The sequence below is a fragment of the Protopterus annectens genome, chromosome 5.part0 (genome assembly GCF_019279795.1).
Source record: "Protopterus annectens isolate FY-2018-M chromosome 5.part0, PAN1.0, whole genome shotgun sequence".
NCBI lineage: Eukaryota > Metazoa > Chordata > Ceratodontiformes > Protopteridae > Protopterus > Protopterus annectens.
In genome coordinates this window covers 1,696,735,155-1,696,758,788 of record NC_056735.1, presented here as the reverse complement: position 1 = coordinate 1,696,758,788, position 23,634 = coordinate 1,696,735,155, and the positions used below count along the sequence as shown (strand labels likewise).

Below are 23,634 nucleotides of genomic sequence, written 5' to 3'. Positions count from 1 at the left end.
AAATGGTAACTTGGTTATCGAGGGCCGGAGGTTGTTCCATGGTTTGGATATGGCACAGGAGAATAGGGCTTCTACTGCTGAGTTTTGGGTTTGGTGGTAAAAAGTAGATTTTTGCTGTTTGATCATAGAGGTCTATAGGAGCAGTAAGGTTGGAGTAGGTTTTGAAGAGATGGGATCTTATGAAGGTGGTTTACTAGTTTGTGGGAAAATGAGAGTTGATTCAGCTGAAGAAGTTGTGGGAGTTCTCGCCAGTCAAGTTCTCTAAGTGTGTTACAGTGGTGGCTGCGGTAGGATGCACCAGTTGCACATTTTGCAATTTTATTGTAGCAGGTGTTGTCTGTTTAGGCCAGACTGTCTAAGATTGGTGAGTATGGGAGAGGCATAGAGTAAGGTGGAGATATGTTGGGAATTGGCAGTAGAGGTTCTGGCTGCCTTGTTTAGGTTGTGTTTGTTTCTATATAGCGCACCAAGTTTTTTGTGTACTTTTTTATGGTAAGAGATGTATGGAGGTTAAATTTGAGATTGTTGTTAATCTCCACAGCAAGAAGTTTGGTGTGCTCTGATGGGGAGATGATGGTATTTTTGGCATGAAACAACGAAGCAGATGAAAACCAGAACAAAACCAGGAAAAGCTCACCAGACCCGGACCAAACCAAAACGGAAGATAGCAGTTTTCAATGGATGTAGTAAAATTAAGTTAACCTGCTGTAAGATACAAGCTGGTGAACCAAACAGAGCAAATAAAAAGTCAGCTGCATAAATGTTGAATTCTTTGGAAGAAATTCAACATTTATGCAGCTGACTTTTTATTTGCTCTGTTTGGTTCACCAGCTTGTATCTTACAGCAGGTTAACTTAATTTTACTACATCCATTGAAAACTGCTATCTTCCGTTTTGGTTTGGTCCGGGTCTGGTGAGCTTTTCCTATTTTTGGCATGAATGTTGAAGTGGGTGGAAGTTGGATTAGATTTGGAGGATTGGAAAATAAGGACTTTGGTCTTGCTGGGATTGAGTACAAGTTGGGCATTGGATAGCTAGTTTTCTACAGATGTGAATGACTCTTATGTGATCTTTTGAAGTTTTGGTAAACTGAGGGCAGAGCAGGTGAGGTTGAAGTCATCTGCATATTGTATGAGAGTAGCATGTTTGGTGGAGATATGAAGGCTGTTGGTGAATAGGGAAAACAGTATGGGTCCAAGGATGGAGCCTTGGGGGACACCGAGAGTTACGGGGAGACCAGGGGATAGCTGATCTTGCTAAACAAATGATTGCTGCTGGACGGACAGATAGCAATGGAACCAGTTGGTGGCAGAGTGGGAAAAGGAGAGATTAGTGAAGACAGAGAGAAGTATATTGTGTGATACCATATCAAAAGCATTTGGTAGGTCCAGAAATATAGTGGTAGAGAATAAGCCATTGTTTTTATGTTGTAGGATTGTGTTAGTGAAGGAGAGCAAGGCGGTGGTAGTGCTGTGATATGGCCTGAAGCCGTGTTGGGTTTTGGAGAGCAGATTGTTAGCTCGGAGATAGTTTAATACCTGAGAGTTAATACATTTCTCAAGGATCTTGGAGAGTGGGGAAAGGATGGCAATGGGGCGGTAACTGTAAAGGTCAGTGGAGGAGCCACCTTTGTGTAGGGGAACGATGTGTGGAATTTTCCACAGAGTAGGCACATAGCCTTCTGATATGAAGTGGTTAATTAATATGAAAATTGGATAGGCTAGGGTGTCAGCTGCCAATTTTAGATATTCTGAGGGAAGGTTGTCAGCTGCAAGTTTTGTGGGCTTAAGTTTTGTCAGAAGTTTTTTTATATAGGAGGTGGGAACTGTGGAGAAGGTGAAAGAGGATGGTGGGGAATTGGGTTTGAGTGAGGGGATAGTGGATGAGGAGTGTTTTTTTTTTTTGGCTAGGGATAGTATGGTTTCAGTGAAGTGTTTGTTAAAAGAGTCAGCTATACTGCTGGAGGAGGAGGCGGAGGGGATGGTAGGTGGGGGGGTGCCTAGTTTACCTGAGTGGAGTATGGAGTTTATTGTGGACCAGAATTGCTTAGGATTGTGATGGGAGGAGTTTAGGGTGGACTGCTAGTAAAAGGGCTTTATCTGTTTTTATTTGCTTTTTAACCTTGTTGCGCAATTCAAGGAAGGATCACCTAGCAGAGGGGGATTTTGTTTGGCGCCAGTGTTCCCATGCTTTATCCCTAATTTTTATCAGTCCCTGAGTGGTTTTTTGAAGCCAGGGGGAGCTCTTAGTTTTGGCTGTGGCATATCTTAGGGGAGCATCAGTGTTTAGGATGTTGAGGAAGGTGCTGTTGAAGAAGTAGACGGCTTCATCCATCTAGACTGAGGTATTTTTGTGGTGTCCAGTTACAGTTTTGGAGTGAAGAATTAAATGAGTGGGAATTAAAATTTTCTTTGTTACGGATTTGTCTGTGAATAATGGGTTTGGCATTTTTTACATGGTGTTTTAGAAGGAAAGTAGGGGTATGGTCTCTGAGGCTGTCAGGTAGACAGCCTGTTGTGTAGGAGTGGGGATCTTTGTTGACTGGTATCCAATCGAGGATAGTATGATTGTTGGGGGTTTTATTTATATTGGCGGGAGATTGTATTTGTTGAGAGAAACCATGTAGATTTAGGTGTATGGCTTGGTGGTCATCACTACAGGAAAACCAGTTTATGTTAAAGTCGCCGGGGATGATGGTTTCTTGGGGTAAAGAAAGATTGGCCCAGTTCAGGAGGTTTTCTAGGAGAGGAATATTTTGGTCTGGGGGGAAAGTAGCAGCCGGTGATGTTTATGGTTTTATTTGGGTTTAGTTTGGCATTGGCATATAAGATTTCTTCCTTCTCAGTCAGGAGAGCTGAATTGTTAAGAGTTTGAATGCTGAGGTGATATTTAAACATGAGAGGTATACCGCCACCTTTCTTTGATAGTCTATCTGCGTGAAGGATGCTATAGCTGGAGGGGAGTATTTCCTGACTTTTGATGTGAGGTTTGAGCCAGGTTTCTGATAGGATGAGGATATCAGGGAAGTATATTTTTATGGCAGCATGTAGGTCTTGAGTTTTATTACATATGCTCCTAATGTTTAGACACAAAATGAGATCAGATTTTTTTTTTGATGACATTGATTAGAGAGAGGAGGGGTTATTTTGAAGGGGGTTTGTGATGGGAATTGAGGAGGTGAGGCTACGGTTTGGGTGGGTATCACCACTGAGGGTTAATTTAGAGAGGGAAGCCAGTATTAGTTTAGTATAGATAGTAAGAAGCCTGTCATATTTTAGTGACATGTTTTGCTTAAATGTTGAGGGTATTTGGTATTTGATTGGGACTATTGGGATGAGTTTTTTGGAGGCTGGGGAAGTGTAGTTGTAGAGAGGGTGTTGGAAGGAAAATGATGTGAGGGTGCAGTGAAACTGGTTGGGATATGATATTAAGTGAGCAAGAGGAAAGCAGGTAAGAAGTATAAACATGTTGGGTAGTAGCATGATTGTGTTAGGCTAGATGTGTGGTGGGATAAAGGAGGGTACTGGGTTGAGAGGGGTGGAGTCTGGAGGTTTGTCCTGGTTGTTTGCTATTTCATTTGCAGAAATCAAATTGAGAAAATCAGTTGCCAAAGCTACTTTATCTAGATGGCTTACTGATTGTATTTCATTTGTTTAACAAATTGGGCATTATTCTACCAAAACCATTACGGGCCCATTCTACTAGAGCTACTTTCTCAGCTTTTCAGTCCAAAATGTCCATGGATGATACACGCGGAACAGCAACTTGGGCTACTCCCCATACCTTTGTTACCCATTGCAAGCTAGACCTGGTCTCTAGAGGTAGAGCATCATTCATTTCAATGGTGCTTAGGAATATCTTTCCTTAAGAGTCCGCCCTGGATTTTAGGTACCTGGGGACTCTGTTCCATCTGTTGAGGATAGAATGAAAATTGACATCAGATAAAGAAATTAAGTACTCGCCATAATGTTCCATGTGTGTTGTTCATTTTCATTCTTCCTCAACTCCCCTCCCACCAACCCCCATCCTTGATGGCTTCTGGAAGAATGAGTGGTTACAGGTGTTTTCTGCCTTGTATTATTATCTCCAGATATAGCCTTCTTCTTCTCAGGATAACAATATTTCCTTTCTATTAAAGTCAGCAAACAAGACCTGAGGTAATTGGGGTTGGTGCATTGTAGTGAAGGGAAGAGCTTGAGGGTTCTTGGTGGCCAAGTTCTTTAGCAATAGCCAAGTTGGATCTGAGGGATCAGATCCGAACCCATCTGTTGAGGAAGAATTAAAATGGAGAACACAGATGGAACACTATGGTGAGTACCTAACTTGTTTTTAATCCAGCTACTGCTAAAGATTTGGTTAATTCAAAACCTCTTTTTTACAAGGATAGTAAAATAATTGATAAGTATAGAAAAACAGAATGGTTTGGAGGGATAGGCATATTTTGCAAAGGATACCATTGTTATGGAACATGCTTCTCCTCCACATAAAACAAAGTTCATCCTTGTCCATTTTCAAGCACAACTAGATCAATGAATGGGAAACAGAAAATGTACCCCAGGACTGCCCCCTGTACTACTAATGAACAGATGCAGCTCCTAAATGCTGTATCCCATGCATGGGTACCCTCAAATTATCTATGGTATGATCCCAGTTATTCTCATTTGGATTAATATGAAATTATGGAATGGGTAAGGCCAATCTATAACCAACTAGGATAAGTTATTTTAAGCACAAAAATGGAAGTTGGCTAGACTTAATATGACCCGCAAGTGCAGCTAGCCTAGTACTTTCTTATGAACCTATAAAAAGTGTATGCTTCTGCAACTATAATTTTTCAGAATTCTGAATTGGTAGGCTCATATGTTAAAGTTTATTCTGACTAATTCCTTCTTGTGAGGAAAATTCTGCTTTGAGTGGTTTAGTTTATTCCATTTCACAGGTCACCACTCATTGTTTAAAGTGTGTTTATGATTCTTTGTGTACTTCTTCCAGGGCTGCGCCACTGGTACTATGTTGAGGAGGTTTGCCTTGTTGCATTCTAAAAACCTCCCAGAATATGTAAAAATGAAATTTTAAATTCTCCTGTGGGTAGATTTTGAATCCTCTGCTGCAGAGCCTAACAAAAATGTGATAAGAAGGATAACCTGATTCAGGGAATCTCTCAGATTTTTTCAGCCCTGTTTTTCCAAATTTTCCAAGGGATTCTGTCCATCCTTGCCCAGTTTTGGCAAGAAACAAAATAAACAACCTCAGCAAGATGCTGGTAAGCAATTATTTTAAAAAACACAATGGCAAGAAGGTTCCAAAAGGAAAGTAGGTCCCTCTCCAAAGAAAACTACAGTCAAACAAGACAGAATGACTATATTAGGTCCCTTATCTCTTCCAGAAAGTCTGAATCTCAGTTTCTTTCTTTGGCAGCAGACAGTTTCATATTATAGGTTCATAGGTTCATAGGTTCATAGGTTAGTACTAGGCTAACTGCTCTTGTGAGCCATTTTAAGCCTAGCCAATTATCCCTTGTGAGATTCAAACCCTGCACCTTGTGTTTGTAAGGCAAACACCTTAACCATTAGGCCACCCTCATATTAATGGATTCCTTTAAATCATTCATCAAGGTTACAGGCGTAGTGTGAAAAAATGTCTCCCTTCTAGTACATTATTCCTCGTCTACAAGAGCAAACTTCTCTAGTTTTCCTGTCCTGTAACACATGTTGTCTCAGGGAGTGATAGAGACAGTTCCTCCTTCCCAGTTTGGGAAAGGCTGTTATTCAATTATGTTTTTGGTGCCAAAGAAAGAAAGAAAATTCCTGGAGCCAGTTCTGCATCTTTCTTTCTTTCGTTCTTTCATTTTTTTTCTTTTTCTTCTAAACCAATTGTGATCAAGTTCAAAATGCTGTTACTTACAATCTGTTACCACTTCTTCCTCATTTAACTTCTCTAGTAATTCTGTATTTAAAGGATACTTACCATCACATCCCTATTCATCCAGACTTCAGGAGTTTCTTAAAGTTTTGTTTGTCTGGATCACATTCTATGCTTCACACTTTGGACTATGATCTGCACCAGGAATGTTCATATAGTGTCTAACTCCATTTATAACTCATTGCAGACTACAGGGTATCCACTTTCTTCCATATTTAGACAAATTACTTCTCCCTGCAGAGTCTTTTTCAAAGTGTCAGGAATCTATCTTATAAGTGAGAGATATCTCATGTGAGCTGAGATTCCAACATTTAAAAATCTTTTTTGACTCATTCACACAGGATTGTGTTCCTGGAGTGTCTGCTCGACACCTCAGTACAAAGAGCTTTTCTTCCACAGGAAAAAATAGATCTAGATATGTTTCAATGTTTTCCATACAGACATTGGTCTCTGCAAGGGAATATCTCAGTATTCTGGATCTCATGGCATTTATGATTCTCATGATACCCTGGAAAGACTCCACATGAGAAAGATACAATAGTATCTGAAATCTGGGGACTGAAATTTAATTTGCAGCAGTGAATATGTGTTGGGGGGCCCAGAAGGGAAAATATAACAATGGAGGGTAGATTTTTGAAGAAATTTATGAAAATATTTGGAATGGAATATGTGAATTCAGTATTAGGAGTTCGGAGTAACTTTACATATTATTCCTCAAAACACAAAAACAGGACTAGGCTAAACAGAACTTACATTTCAAAGGAACATGTACATTTAATATTAAGTTTTGATATGCATCCAATAACTATTTCAGATCATGCACCAATAATAACTAAAATAAAAATACAGGGTAATGAAATAAAAATGAGACACTGGCACTTTCCCACCTACCTGTCGAAAAGAGAAGAATTTAATGAATGTGTAGTGAAAATTATTTGGGAGTTATTAGAAAAGATAGAAATTTCTTCTGAAAATATAGCTAGGGAGTGGGATAACATTAAAGTGGAGTTTAAAAATTGGGGGGTAATAAAAGAAAGAGAGATATGGTTAAGACATGACAGGAATTATTTATAGGGACTGACAAATGTTGAAGTATTGCAGAATAGGGGAAATCTCACACAACAAAAACAGGAGGAATTACAAAATGCTAAACAGATGATAAGGGATTACTCTGATAATATGCATGAGTTTAGAAAGATTGCTGTTAAGCAACTGTTTTTTGAAATGACTCCAGAGCACAAGAACTTTTAACACAATGACTTAGGCAACAGAAAGTAGAACGTGTTGTCACCAAGCTTAGGGAGCCTGTAACAAGGAAGATAACCAGAGATCCTGTAGAGGTTCTATAAATATTTTTGAAATGTTATGAACGTCTATATAAAGCAGAGAAATATGGAAACCAAGAAAAGGTACAAATGGAAATGTTTATGGGAGAATTAAATATGCCAAGGTTAGAGGTAGATGAGGCTTAGTTACTAATAATAGGATAAGAGAAGATGAGATAAAAATGGTGATGTATAACCAATTCACAGGAATGTCCCCAGGAATAGATGGTATTCCTATGGACGTTTGGAAGCTAGGAGGGAAAAACTGATAAAGGTATGGAAGGTTTTGTTTAACAGTATTTTAAGAGGAGGAGAAGCATCAACATCCTGGGAGAAAATGGTGGTGGCTTTAATACCTAAAGAGGGTAAAGACCCATCAGATCCAGCTTCATACAGGTCCATTATAATCCTAAACCATGATTATAAAGTGTTTATGTCTATAATGGCTAAAGGAATGGCAAAGGTGTTTCCAAAACTGATAGATATGGAGCGGTGTGGTTTTGTGGAGGGGAAGCAAACATTTGACAACTATAACAGAACATTGATCCAGAGGGAAACAGAATGTAAGAAATTACTGCTGTTGTTGGTAGGTCTTGATGCAGAGGAAGCATTTGACAGAGTAAGCTGGGAGTTTATGAGCAGGCGATGAAAGCATTTGCATTCTCTGATAAAATTATATGGTTGATTAGGAGGATATTTGAGGGATCAGAGCTGAAAATTAAAGTGGGTGGGTTCCTCTCTGATAATTTCTGTTTGAGCAGAGAAATCAGGCAGGGGTGTCCTCTTTCCCCTTTGTTATTTGCATTATATTTAGAACCATTGGCAAAGAAAATAAGGGACTCAGAAATTCAATTATATAATTGGTATGGTAGTCAGGAAAAGCTGGCTGTATTTGCAGATGATTTTATTTATATCTGATAAAACCAGAAAAGGACATTTCAGTTTCAAACATTTTTGGGATACAAAATTAATGAAGCTAAAACAAAGGCAATAGGTGTAAATTATGTACCCACACACAAATTAGTTCTGCAGTATCCATATTTATTGGGACGTGATAAAATTAAGTTCTTAGGATTATGGATTAAAAAGGATTATGGTGTGGCAGTTAAGGATATGTGGGAAGAGATTAAAGGAAATACATTTTTATACACAGGTTTTATACAGAAAGTTTTATACACAGGTCAGGCATATTTTTTATCAACCAGAGGAGTTGTGGATAGCAATTAATAAAGAGCTGAAGGACTTTATCTGGCAGGGGAAGATGACAAGAGTCAAGTGGGATAAGCTGATTCTTCAAATAGAACAAGGTGGTTTGGGTTTACCTGATTTAAAGGGGTATTTTAGAGCTACACAGTTAAGGATCCTGTGCATAAGACAAGCAGAAACCTGCAATTCAAAGTTGAAAGGGATGGTGATGAAAGAGGGACAAGAAACAAGGAGAAACTGAGATTTTGGATGCAGATCCTTAAGGAAAATAACAATAACCATGTAGTATATTGTATTCATAAAGTAGATGAAAGTATTCTAAGAACTAAGCCAACACAGGAATGGAGAAAGGAGGTTCTGCTGATAGGGATGACTGCAATTAGGGATACAGACAATAGGCAAGAGGGGGCTAGAATTCATTGGAGAAAACTGGCAAAGGAACCAAGGTATTGGGAACAAATAATTACAGAGAAAAAGGTAAGAGAAAGGGAAGAGGCCAAGAATGTATTTGGACTGTAGGATAGAGATTGCCTTCCCTATCAAGAATTAATATCAGAGTATAGGCAAATAGAAATACGAGGATCCTAAGTGAAAGACCAGCACTGGTAGAGTTTTAAGTAGAATCCAGAACAGAAGCTTCTGTTAAGAAAGGAATAATTAGTAGAGCATATAAAATATTGCAGGATAACTCTAAGAATCAATCAGAGGACGTTAGAAAGGATTGGAAAGAGAGATTGGATAAGCAACTCATAAAGAAACTGGGGGGGTATGTGTATGTCTCCCAAATATGCAACAAAGTCAATGAGATTTAGGATCTTTGCTTGGAAGTGGTTACATGGGTTTTTTTATACTCCAAGTAGACTCCAAAGAATTCTCCTTCAGGTAGATTGCAAATGCTGCAGATGTGATGGGGTAGAAAGAAGTAATTGGAAACATATTTTCTGGGAGTGTAATGAGTTGGCAGACTTTAAAGATTCCCTGCAGACTACTTTGGATGATAAAATTGGTGTAACTAAGGAAATTATTTTTTGAGCTATGACACAGAATTGAAATTGCCTAGACATAGTAAGGCCTTGCTGAGTCTAATTATGGTGGTTGCCAAAAAAGCAAATACTAGAAAATAGAAATCAAAGTTTAAACCAACCGTCCTAGAAGTAGTGAATATAGTAACAGTAGTGGAATTGGATCTTTTGAAAAGAATATATACAAATTACATGGAAAAAATGGGAATTGTGGGAACAATTCATGCAGAGGAAGAATGAGGTTTAAAAGAAGGAAGGATTTGAATGAGATATGTAATGTTTGACAGAGACTGGATAGATCATAAGTGATGTATAATGTTTGCAACTAAAATTATGTCAGTATGCTTTGTGATGCATAATATTTGCAACTAAAATTATGTTAATATGGTTTGTTTTCATTTATATAAATGTATGATTGCTATGTCATACATGATAATTTAATAAAGATGTTTCTTGTTAAAAAAAAATAATATCTGAGGTCTCTTTGGTCACAGCACCAAGACCCGTTATCTTTTCAAATTACAGTTGTTGAATTAGTTAGAAGAGAAATATTTTAGTGGAAACATTAAATATTCCTAAATGCAGGTCACCCTTTCTCCCCTCTTATTCCATATCAAGTCAGTCACCAGTGATGCTTCACTCTTTGCTTGGCGAGCAATGTCAAGAGGAATAAAAGTGCAAGGTATCTCAAACCAGCACAAACACTTAAATATAAAAGATATGCCTGCTCAAGACACGCAATACTTTGTATCACCTTTGGTCCTCAGGACCTCTCCAAGTTGTTATAGACAGTACCACAGTGATGTGGTATATCAACAAGCAAGAGGTGACCAGGTCTTATCCCTGTGCAGACTAGCCATGTTATGTTGTGATATAGCTTTACAGCACAGTCTCACTCTGTAGGCATTATACATTCTATCAGGGCAAAATTGTGTGGCAGATAAGCTGAACAGGACAAAGGCAGACCCTCACAAATGGAAATTAGATTGGGGGTCTTCCTAGATTTGATCCATCTGTGGGGAGTTCTGCAAGCAGACCTTTTCTACCTCCTTTCGGAACAATCAGCGGATAAAATTATACTCCAGGACCCCCAAACAAGAAGGCCTAGAAGAAGATGCCTTTTCCTTTCCTTGAAAAGAAATGTTCCTGTATGCTTTTTCCGCCCTTTCTACTAATATCCAGGGTACTTCTGAAGATTCAGAATGAATCTTCAATATCATTAAAGTGACTCCCTTCTGACTCAGGCAACAGTGGTTCTTCCTCCTTTTGGAATTGGCCAGGAGCAACTACCACAAGCTTCTTCACAGAATGGAGCTACTCACACGAGATCAAGGGTGTTTGATACATCCTGACCCCAAGCAATTTCATTTGACTGCCTGGATGGTAGGGTCTTAATTCTTTTTAGGCATCTGTTTACAGAAGACTTGCAGCAGGTACTTATGGAGAAAACCTGCTACAACAAAATCATATATAAGCAAATGGAAAAGGTTTTCTGGTTGGTACCAGCATCATAACTAGCACCCTTTCAGAGCTATTGTTTGTCTAGTTTTACAATGTTTATGTGAGTTAGAATCCAATTACCTTTTTTATTCCTATAGGAAGATTCCTTTGGCAACCATTTCAGCATACCTGCCCATGGATTCCCCCCTTTCAATTCATTCTCATGTCATAATGTTTTTGAAAGTGGTGCTGCATAAAAGACCTCTAATAAAAATGGGGGCTCCTATTTGGGATCTTAATTCTGTGTTAGAGAAGCTAACACTTGCTCCATTTGAACTGGCTCTTCTGGCTGAGTTGAGGTTATTAATATGGAAAACTTTGCTGATTTCTCTGACAAAGTCTATCAAAGCCAGATATGAGGTAAATTTGGCCTCCCAGGCCAAGGACAACTGCAAGGCATTATTTAGCAATGTTCACAGCCTCGTAAGCAATTCACGATTGTGTGCAGAGCTCATTGTTAATGCAGCCACGTATACTGAGCCAGAAAACATAGCAAACCTACTGACAAATAAATTCAGGTCTAACTTTAGCCCTATTCCCCTTCCCAGTTTCCCCTCAGGAAATGCCATCAAATATAAGTCCCCCCAATATCACCTAGGGGACAGGTCATTAATGCTATCTCTAAGACCAAGAACATTTCATTAATGGGCCAAGATAGTATCCCAAGCTGCCTTCTAAATAGCATGAAACATGCTTGATCATGCCCTCTGGAATCACTATTAACTGTAGCCTTCAAACAGGCTTTGTGCCTCATAATGAACTGCAACCTTCATCCCTCTGCATCAAGGGGGGCCATATGCAAACCCTGGAAACTACAGCCCCATAAGTCTCACTAGTCTCATATGCAAAGCCATGGAAAAAAGTGTCATAGAACCTTCACCTGACAAAGGCATTCGACTCAATACCCACTCAGGCATCTTTTACAAACTCAAGAGGTTGGATATAAACCCTTATGTCACCCATGGGATAGCCAGCTGGCTCACAGATAGGACCCATGGAATTAGAATTGGGAAGTCCACCTCTAGAAGTGGCCATTCACTTAGAATCCGTCAAGGATCATCCTGGGACTGCTGCATTTTGGCATATACTTCTCTGAAGTCAAGGACGATGTTAAGGGCCTCTGGCTGACCAAATTTGCACATGATTGCAAATTGGGAACAGTCATATAATCCCCACTGCCACTAATGTTCTCCAGGAAGGGTTGACACAGACAAATAACTGGCATCAAAGCAACAGACAAAAACTAAATGCCGAGAAATGCATGATACTACTCTTTAGGAAGTCAACCATCCTTGATAATTATTGTATTGACAACGCACCCCTAAGAGTCGACCCAGTAGTCAAGGACTTGGGAACACACATAGATAGTAATCTAGCCTTTCACCATTAAGTCTCTACACTAGTGAGGAAATCTTTCTATGTTGTGCAGCTTATAAACAACAGTGTGGTATTTAGGTCCAAAGAGGTAATTATTCCACTTTATTCAGCATTCATGAGACCTGTCTTTGAGCAGAATGCCCCTTTTGGTATGTACCTAACCAGGCACATCCAACAACTGGAATGCCCACAGAGGTTCCTCACTAAAATAATACAGGACATAAGTGACATGTCCTATGCAGACCACCTTAAAGCCTTATCCATATATTCTGTCTCCTATAGGTTGTTGAGGGGAGATCTATGCCTGGCATACAAGACATTGTCAGACCCCACCCTGATGGACTTCCTGCATATTTGCAAAACAAGCACCAAAATTAACAGTTCTAAAAGACTTAAACCTTCCTGTGATATAAATAAGACCTGCTGGAGAAACAGGTATGTATTCCAGAGACTACCCCTTCTCTGAAACAAGCTCCGCATTCATGTGAGAGCCAATTCAAGTTTAACTTGGATAGTTGGATGGGAAACATAAATTCATGCCTGATTTGGCATGTGTGTCTGTAATGGACATAGGCAGCCAGTAAGTGATTCATCTCATAGGCCCCTGCTTGTAAATGTTTCACGTTCCAAGCCCATGCATGCACTTTTCAAGGATACCAGAAATCGTAAGAGTTTTGAGATGCATGGCTAAGCTTAAAAAGGCCCCAGTGGTCATTAGCCTAGTACACACCTATGACCTCTGTCCCCAACTCTATCTCATTTTTCACAGAGATAGGGTCTCTCTGAGAACTAATCCAACTTTTATGCCTAAAGTGGTATCCGAGTTTACTTTAAGTCAAAATATATATTGAAATGTTTGCTTTCCTGAACCAAGAAATGAGGGAGAAAGGATCATTCATACTTGGATATCCACAGACAACTCAGGTACTATCTTGACAGAACAAAATCTTTCAGATCTTCTGATCCATTGTTCATTTCTTCTGAAGAAAAGAAGAAAGGAAAACCTGTGTCAAAGCAAGCTATTTAAACTATTTCCAAATAATTGTCTGACACTACTATCTTTTGTTAATCCCACCACAATAGAAGTGTTCTAGGCAGAGTTAAGGCTCACTCTACTAGGGTCTTGGTTTCATTTTTGGCTTTTTCCAAAGGGTTGGATTCTACAATTATTCTAGAAGCAGCAACTTGGTCTTCTGTACATACTTTTACAAAGCATTAGAAATGTAATTCCTTCTCTGGATCTAGATAAGGCTTTGCTAGAACCGTTTCCTGTAGCTCCTGCACCCTTCTCTTTCTATCTCTCAAATTTTGTAAGCTATGGCAACATACCCGTATAGATTAAGTTATTGCAGCATTGAGCAGTATGATGAACATAGTACAGCTTTGTAAGTAAATGTAAATTAACAGTAGATGTTTGAATGATCACTGCTGCAGTAGCTGCTCCCTCCCTCCATCCCTCCTAGTGAATTATTATGCCAGGGTGTGGACATGCATTTATTTTTTACTCCTAGCTATGTTCCCTCAAGGCTCAACTTCCCTCTTTCAGTTGGTTTTGCACCAAACCTGTCTTTTTAGATAGCTCAGCTTGAGTTGCCTAATGGTTTGGCAAGTGGATGGTGACCTGAAACTTTGGAAGCTAGCCGGCTGTTATATCCTTGACAGGATATTACCCATATACCTAATCTGACTATAACACTATGTTCTTCTTCCACCATTTTGTTTATGCAGAACATGTGATGTGAACAGAAGTATCATAGGATTTATTAATCCCAGCCCAGCAGTCTATGTTTTATGAAACACCACCCCTCTTATTGCCAGATTTAGTTTGGACCGCCCCCCCCCCCCATATTACATTAAAAATACTTCTAACACTTCTTTGTCAAATGAAAGACCTAGGTTTCATAAAATGCTCCCTGAAGAATGTTCACCTATACCCTTTTTAAAAATTACAGCTATATCATCAGCATAGCTTATCATAACATGTACTCTAACTTGATCTCAAAAAACCCTGTTAGTGGTTTCCAAATTCCTTTCCAAGATTCCCTGAGTAGCATGTATGACCAAACCAAATAATATAGCACCCGTGGGACATCGTTGGAGAACACCCTTCTTTATTTTTATCTCTCTGCTATTCCAGCCATTAACCGACCCTCTAGCAGTTGAATTCTCATACACTGATTAAAAAAAATAATAATTTATAATAATTTTCAAAAGAATATTATATAATTTCAAAATTTTCCACAGCTGACTGTGACACAATATGGGATTTTACCATGACTCATGAAATCAAACTGTTTTCTGTATTATCATTTATGATTTCATCTATCCCCTCTTTAACTATAATTAACATCTTCTTATTAACTTTACCCATTATACCAAATACACAATCTCCTATACCTTTTTTCATCACCCTGTTAACTGAAAAATCAACATTACTGTGTTATAATCAGTATTACATAAGGAGAAAAGTCTCCAATTACTCAACAAATGTCTATCTCCTTTCTTCCAAATCAATGTCCCCAATCAAGTTACTCATTTATAACCTTCTTTAAACATTTTGACAAAGTATTTGTTTATTTGTAATTGGATATGAAATTTTACGTACAGGAATTCAAATGAATTAATGTGAACATTTGAAACGGAAATTGTTATTTAATTGGGTTAAGTGAGGGCTGCTGGGTATAAAAATGTATTGTTTGATTTTATTTGTGTCTGATGGTTTGGTGATGGTCACCAGATGAAAGCGCTAACCATTATTAAAACACTTGGATTTTACTGCTCGTCTAGCCTGTTGCTGTGGTTTTTACTGCTTTTTTTTGTGGTTGTTGTTTTACAAATTTTGACAAAGTATCACTCATTTTTCTATGAAAAGAATAATCGATTCCATCCTACCTGGTACTAATTTCTTCCTACCCTTTTTACGTTCCTTTGTAATTCCTTAATATCTCAGTGGTTTGTTTTGATATATTTTTACATGCTTCTTTTGTCTCACAACACCTTTTTTGCATACAGCTCTACACAATTAATTATATCTTGCTGCACAATGAATTTATTTTGTTGCTCTTCCTAGACTTCCATAATCATGCTCTCAATATTCTTAACTTTACTCAAAAAGGTATTTCCCTCTTACTGTCTTCTTATAGCAGCATACTTTTGTCTTTTAATTCTATATTTTGCAATTATCTCATAATGTTTATGCATGTTTCTTTCCTGCAAGAACACTGTTATAGAATTTTCTTATTTTCTAAATTCTGACACTTCTCCTACTGCACTTCTGTCCAGCACATGTGCCATAATGTTTCATGTTCCAAATATGCACGTTTATACTTCTTGATGTAGTCTGTCTACAACTCTGTCAATGTTGTATAGAAATCTCTCATCTACTTAATCAACAATCTTTGGCTTTCTTTTTGTAAGACCTGTAAATTACCACAAAGCCCTTGTTAACCTATTAATGCCCTTACCTTCTCTAATCATATTTTACTGTTCTCCAAATGTAGCCCATATTACTATGTGGTCTGAAAACCCACTAATAATGCCTCCATACTGAATTTCTTACAAAGTCTCTGAAGAAAGAAGTAAAATCAGTTTCATTTTATAAAATCCCCCTCACATAATAAATTTATAGTCTTACCCTACCTTCTCTGTCTCTCAAATCACAATTGAAGTCTATTATAATAGTCATGTAGCACATGGAGTATTGTGATTACACTCATGAAAATATTAAATAATATCCTTGTTAAGTGCTACTACCTGACCTTTACAACATTTAGCAGATTAAGCACCCCCCTACACACTGTTAAAGTTGGGCCTGCACTAAAAACAGACAGCACTGACCAGTAAACAGCTGCAGCAGGTAGAAACAGCTTCACTTCAACTCCCATTTCTACCTACTGTCTGGTAAGCTACACAGGGCATTTTGAATTACATCTTCCCTTACACAGGGAATATATATGGAAGTCAATGACTCCCACACTGCTTTGTCTTTCAGAGCCAACACAGTGCATCTCGTTTTTTTTTTTTTTTGTTTGTTTGTTTTTTAACTAATTTGTAGTACATGGAGAAGATTAATTTCCATGCACTACAAAAAAATTAAGATTACATCTCTAATTGTAACTACATATTGTGTTCTTGACACGTAGATGCCAAGAATTTCTTGACATCCATGTCTTAAATACATTATAACGTGGTTCTGATAAGTGACCTGATAATACTCCTGTATGTTCGGGTCTGAATATTTTTTTGAATTTTTCAAAAAGTTTTGTCCTTCTTTAGCCAGATGTCTATGTATATATTATCATCATTCTAATAGTACACTTTTAATATTGAAATCCTTCACCATTAACCTTCCAGGTTCTATAATAACTGTTTCATATACCTTAACATAAGTTTATTTATATAATATGACAATTACATAATGTGTCCTGTCCAAAAAAACATACTTCTCTTTCCCAACCCCACCCCACCACAAGCTGTAATTGTTCTGTGTGATTTACCACACGCAAATGCATATTCACATGGCATATTATATCCAGCATTAACTTTCAACATTGTTGCATATAGCTGTCTGCCTGTGCATATTTTAATGTTGTTTATATTAACAGAAAGCTTGGAAACAGTTATGTTTTACCTTTCTTTATATCAATTTGACTTTCTGAAATTTTTCATTTTTCCCCAGCTCTCACTCTGCATCCTATAGAAATTTCCTTTATTTTACCTTGTTTATGTGAAACACATTTTATTGATTCTTTCTCATTGACTGCATTTTTCCTATCCACTGTCCAGTGATTTTCATTTATAGATTCATCTGGAGATAACTGCAGGTACATCCTCTTCCTCTTCCCCTTTCTCCTCTTGGCAAAAAAAAAAAATAAAAATTCTTCATTAGTTAATTCATTTGCCCCTTATCAGGGACAGCTACTACCTCAGTCTCAAATCACTGTTTCTTTTATTTTTTTTTCACACTCATGCCACCGATGTACATTGATGGCTTGCAGTTCTTAGCAGTATACCCTACCTGCCCACACAAATGTTAACATTTTTATTGCAGTTATTAACCAGATGATCTTCTGAAGCACAATAATAACACATTTAGGCTGCCCCAAATATCAGAGAGTATCCCTAATATCATGACAATAAGTCACAAGGAATGGCTTATAATATTGTCTGCTTCATGTAATGTCACCCACTATTCCCACTCCCACTCCGACGTTTTCTTTAATCATAAATTGTATCTAGCAATAGGCATCTTTACACAAATCATCAAAAAAGTCAACAATGCCTTTTTTCTTGAGGTCATCTGACCTAAATTGTACCACAAGTCCTTTCATTGACATATGTGTCATTGCTTGAATAACATGATTATTCCAAGAATACTCATCTTTTTCTTTCTCCATTAATGTCATAAATGTTCTCATTCTATCAAAGATCTTAAACATCACATTGCAAATATGCTCATTACTTAGGTAAATTACTTAATGAACAGCTGACATTTTAAATCCTAATTGTTCAGTTAGATTGTCCTATGCAACATACCTGCCAATTATAATGATCTTTTTTTTTTTTTTTGGTCCTTTCAGACCTCTTTATACTGGCCCGGTCCCCAGTGCCCCACATCCATACCAGGTCTACCAGCATTTTTCTGTCCCCTGCCCCTGGACTTGCTATAGTGCTGCTGCATTCATCTGTGCTTCCATTCAGTGTTTAAGTTATTTATTTATTTTATATGCCTTATTCACTTTTACCTTTTCTCTGCTCGCCACTGAGGCAAACTCTTTTCTTTGGACCATACCTTTTAGAGAATGTCACCAGTAAACCCCCCCATCCCTCCCTGCTGCTGTCAGTCACTCATGCTGCTAATTGAACCTGGGTCAGCTGGGCCACAGTTAAGGCTTTATCCATCTATGCCACCAGAGTGGTCATACTGTTTTTTTCTGTTGAAATTTTAACTATTAACTTTCTTCTTGATTTTGCTACTACCTCAATCTTTTGTTACACCAGAGACACCGTTGTAGTGTAACTTATTCTAGAAGAAACTTCTGCCTGATATTCTGGTTGATGCTCTTTATGTTGTACCTCCAAATCTCCTCCTGAATGCTCATCATCACTATGAAGAATACTTTCTTCTACCTCATCCTCCTACAGTTGGAAACACTGCTTCACTACCTGTGACCACGATAATGATGCATCATCCCACAGGTCCATTCTCTTCAGGGAGTTTACACAACACTTGAGGTTTCTAAACCATTGCCATCAACAATGGTGATGGATTCATGATCCAGATTATCCATTATAAATGCAACATATATACATTATAAATGTACTATCAGCCACACAAAGCTGACTTTTACCACTCTGCTGCTGCCTCAGCTCACAAGCACTTAGTTTATCTTGCTCCTCTCCATCCAGGGCCCTCTTTTAACATGCTTAAATCTGTCCACAATAAATAGTAGGGGAGGTTCCTCAGTATCCTGGCCAAATTTCCCTTAGTCAGTCTGAATACCATCTTTGGTCTCCCCTAAAGAGAGACCACTGGCCTTATGAGACTAACCTGGTCAACAAAGCATAAATAAATTATAATAAAATAAATAAAGGTGATATTAGATGTGGTCATGGCTATAGACATTTAATCAAACAGAAGTATAGGATTTTTATGGAGAGGTTTAGATTAAAGTGGGTTATAGAAGAACAGGTTCATTTTTCACCTAAAGTATGGGATGGAAATTTTAAAAGGGCTAACCAGATGAGTTTACACTGACTATCTGGGATCATTGTATGCAGTTTATATACAGGCAGTATCAGACTTCCAAACATATATCAAGAGCATGGATGTTTGGAGATGGTACCTATATATTCTAGCATCAAAGAAATTTGGGAGAAATACATCTTGGAGTGGGAAGCAATTTATGAGAGGAATGTTCATAGAGACTGAACATTCCTATTCTTATGCTTGGGAGAGGTCTAGAATTGGCAAGAAAAAAAAAACATTGTTCATTTTTGGGAGATAGATAATCATCACCAAAGAGAGTTTGGAAGGGCAGGATAATTAAGGGTAATAATCTGGGGGCATATAGGAAGGTGGTGGATGTTCAAGTAGAGAAGAAACATAAGATGAGAGTAATAATTAAATGGAAGAATGTAAGGAGTTTCTGTAGGGACAAAAATTTAGTGAATAGTTAGATGTGAGGTAAGGCTACATAGAATGACAAAGGTTATGGAGGCAGTGGAGTAAATGTGTATGTCATAGTTAATGGGTGATAGTGAAGGGCTAATGGGGGAGGAGGGCTTGTACATATGAATGTCTGCTTTCTTTTGAAATACCAGTAAAAGCTTATACATTGTTCAAGTTGTGCTGTGCTGCTGTATTGGTATTTGCACTTTTTCTTTATTTGTATTTGGGTGAAGTGCATCTGCGTATACTTGTTATATAATTGAAAAATATCTAATAAATATAGCTTTTTAAAAAAAAAAAGTCATTAATGTGAGTTAGAACATTTGACCATTTTGCAAAATGTTTAAAGATTCCTCCACCTTTTTACTTGACCATTACAAATAAACACAAAATGCTAATTCAACAAACCAAGCTAACCTGTCTAAAACAAAGATGAGCCAGGCTCTTGGACAATTCTTCTTGTTTCTGGCTATTATATAATCTTATTGAAAGATCCCAGCATGATACTGATAGAATTTTAAAATAATTAACCAAACTAATTTCTCACCTGAGACAGCCAGGGCTTTAGCGTTTCATTTCCAGACGAAGCTCTTAAGTATGATGCAGATATTATGGAATCCCACTACCACTCTTAAAAAAAGCTATTGACTTTATTTAATTCTGTTTTAAATAAGCTTATCTTATGGAAGTCAACATCTGGTTTAAAAGCACCCAGAACTATGGTCAACTTGAGACTGATGGACTTTTCTTAAAATTGTTGACAGTGTGTATCACTTACATTAGTATTCCTGTCCAAAACATGATAAACATCACACTGAAAACTTTTCCACTAGCATTAAAAGCTATCAGTTATTTAACGTATCCCAAAATTAGGTGAAGGACTATCCTGATCCCTTCAGGCTAATGCCTCTATTACCATGCCTCCCAAGCATATTTGGAAAAGTTGTCATCACAGAACTAAAGCAGTATTTGGACATCTCTGGTCTTCTGTCATAAAATGCTGCATATTTTCAGTAAATTTTACTGGAAGTTATCAAAGACTTCAGGATTGGATACACATATGCGGGGCCTAAAACCACTAAAAGTAAATTAACCCATGACCTGCTGGCCCACTCAGCATTAATTTTCACAAAATTTAAGTCATGCTTTTTGGAACCTTAACAAACCTCTTTTGTCTTTTTCTTATATAGTACTCCCTCTGGTTTCTTAGATAGTCTTCCTGAATCGTTCTCTGTTTTCAGATTCCTAGGTATATGGTGGTCCCAGCTGAATGGGTCTATTTTCAGTAGGCTAAGTATGTGGATTGTCCCTTCACTCACATTAACTGAGCTTGTTACAACAAGTAACAAAACCAAATGTGCCAACCTGATGGTGCAGAAGAAGGGGGTCCATCTGCACAGCCAGTGATATCATTTCAGGAATAGCCTTGTGCCATTGGTAGGATACGATAAAGTAGCTGATGGTGGGCTGTTTTTTCCCAGGGCAGGGTTAGAGTAGAACTATTACCTGCGGGATGTGTTATGGAAATCAGGAGCTTCACAGGCCACCCCAGTAATGCTGCAGCAATGACATCCACTGCTTGATGTGTGGATGCCTACACTGCATGAATGATGGCTCTGTGCACCTGGTCCATAGGTTCCCACCAAATTCCTTGCTTTCTGGGCTCTAAACAATGTACACCACAAGAAGTAATGAGGACCCAGCTGGTGAAGGGTTACATCTGTGATTGTACATAAAAGAGTTATTGGAGAATCTGAGGGTGTCCAGATGAGGGAGTAATAGCCAAAAATTAAATGGTGGTCAGATAGGGTGAAGGGGATGTAAAAATGAGTAAAACCAAATGCATTCTAAAAATTCTAAAGCAATTATAAAAATGTGTTTGAATATGGTATTCTGTTATCAGTGAAGGGAGGCTTTCCATTGGTATGGTTATATTCATACCCAGCATTGAGTATGGCCTTACACAGTTTATCCACAAATAATGTAAATTTATTTCAAGTGGTACTAAACAAAGTCTTTGATTCATGTGCATCTCTGCTTCCTGGGAACACCACTGCCTCTTCTAAGCAGAAGTTCATGGTTTGTCTCCAGATCAAACAGCTAATTTCTACTGTAATCTGAATCATATGAATCATTGTCCATCTCTTAAGAATGTTCCTCATCTTAAGATTTTTACCATAGCCTTACAGTCTTCATGTGAAAATTCTCACACATTAAATCTACTCTGAAAATGTGAAATAAGTACAAGCCATGCTTTCTCCTCAGACAAGTAGTATATCTGAAAAGAATTCCTGTTGCCCTTTAAGAACAGCAATTTATAAACACGTTCCTGTCATGGCTAAAATGCTTTTTCTTTACTTAATTGCTAACAACTGTTATTTATTGCTACTGGTATGAATTTATGTTTTCTTGGAAAACAGTAATCAGAACAGTTGTCTATGTTTTATGCATCAGTAGTTAACATAGGTGTGCATGTATCTACATATATACATTACTAGTCTCTACACAAACCCACTACTCCTGAGTTTATTTAATGCAATTTATTTCCTTATTAATTCCTTAGCTACACTCTTCTATTAGCTTCTTTGTTATGTCTTCTATAACTTCTTGTCCACATACCATAATCTTTTATCTTCTCTGTGACAACCCAGCACTGGACCAGTAATCAAGGAGCCTCAATCCACTGGCACCAGTGGGGGTTGTGCACTGGGAGGATAGCAGGTTCACACACATTATTATTACACAGTATTTCCAGATGCAACTGTCTGCATCAAGTACAATTCTCCTTAAGAGCACATAGAGGCCATAGTCAGTCCAGAGCTGATTTCTCCCTCTTTCTCCAGATCTCCAGTAAGACTCCCCAGTGGCACAGCTATAGAGTTGAGATCTCAGCTGAGTGGCCAATCCAAGACCTCCAGCACCGTCTCTGTCCAACCAGTGCTTTGTGTCCCTGCTCAAGTAGCTGACACACACACACACTCTTTGAGGTTTGATTTACACATGCGCACACACACACACACACACACACACACACACACACACACACACACACACACACACACACACACACACACACACACACACACACACACACACACACACACACACACACACACACACACACACAGACACACAAACACACCTGGGAAAGGCTGGCACAGGTTTACTAGCTATGCCCCTTTTTGCTCAGACTATAAAGCAGTTATCACTGTCACCAACCAACTCCTTACCAGCTACTTTAAGGCCCTTAATAAAGGGTGTCCAATCTTACTGTGTAATATTAATATTAATACAAATGGTAGTTTGACCAAGAGCAAGGCTATTAGAAGTGGTCCACGCAGTATCACCAAATAAATATGCAAGTACTCTCAAAACTTAAATATCTCTAGACAAATCAGCCACAATGAAAGGTTTAAATATATTTAATAATAAATAATAAAAAACAAGAAAATACTCAGTATATAATCACAGTGATATCAGAGTTCAAAACCAGAGGAAATATTTAAAATAACATTGCAGGACAGTCTCAAATAAATAAAGAAGAATATCTAAACTAAGCTTTGCTATATTCCTGACTATATCCAAGAGAAGTATACTGTTCCCTAGTAACTTACTTCATCAGAGCAAGGCAGATATGTGGTGAATGGATCCTGTCAGGTCCAAGACAGAATGCAGAATGTACTGTCTCTCTAAGAGAGTTCTCAAATTAATATCTCAAATATTACTGCTGGGATATATGGTAGAATGACATCATTTGTTGTCATTGGACTCTATCCCAGGTGAAACCCCCACAGCTGGAAACTGACAGTATTTAGCATCTGTCTGTGAAAATACATAGACCTCAGATCTGTGGCAGATGATGGAAGTCATAAAACAATTACATTTGTTCACATTTCAAGACTAGTAATTATTTCATTATAGAGACAATACAAAAAGCTCCCTAGTTTTAGACCCTGTGTATCCTTGTTGCATTGAAACTGAAAGATACCATATTTTATGGTGTTGCCATAAAGTAATTTAAACTTCAGTTATTTTTCTGAAGTTAACCTCCTGTATTCCAGTTTCCACTGTTAAAATGTATACATTTAAACAGTTACAATAGTGCATGCAC

The 23,634-nt window shown here is 38.0% G+C and overlaps 1 protein-coding gene across 1 annotated transcript in view; it reads left to right on the top strand.

Moving 5' to 3' along the window:
* Positions 1–23,634, top strand: part of SPAG17 (sperm associated antigen 17) — a 3,638,922-nt gene that overhangs the window by 1,232,965 nt on the left and 2,382,323 nt on the right. The gene's annotated exons all lie outside the window — the stretch shown is intronic.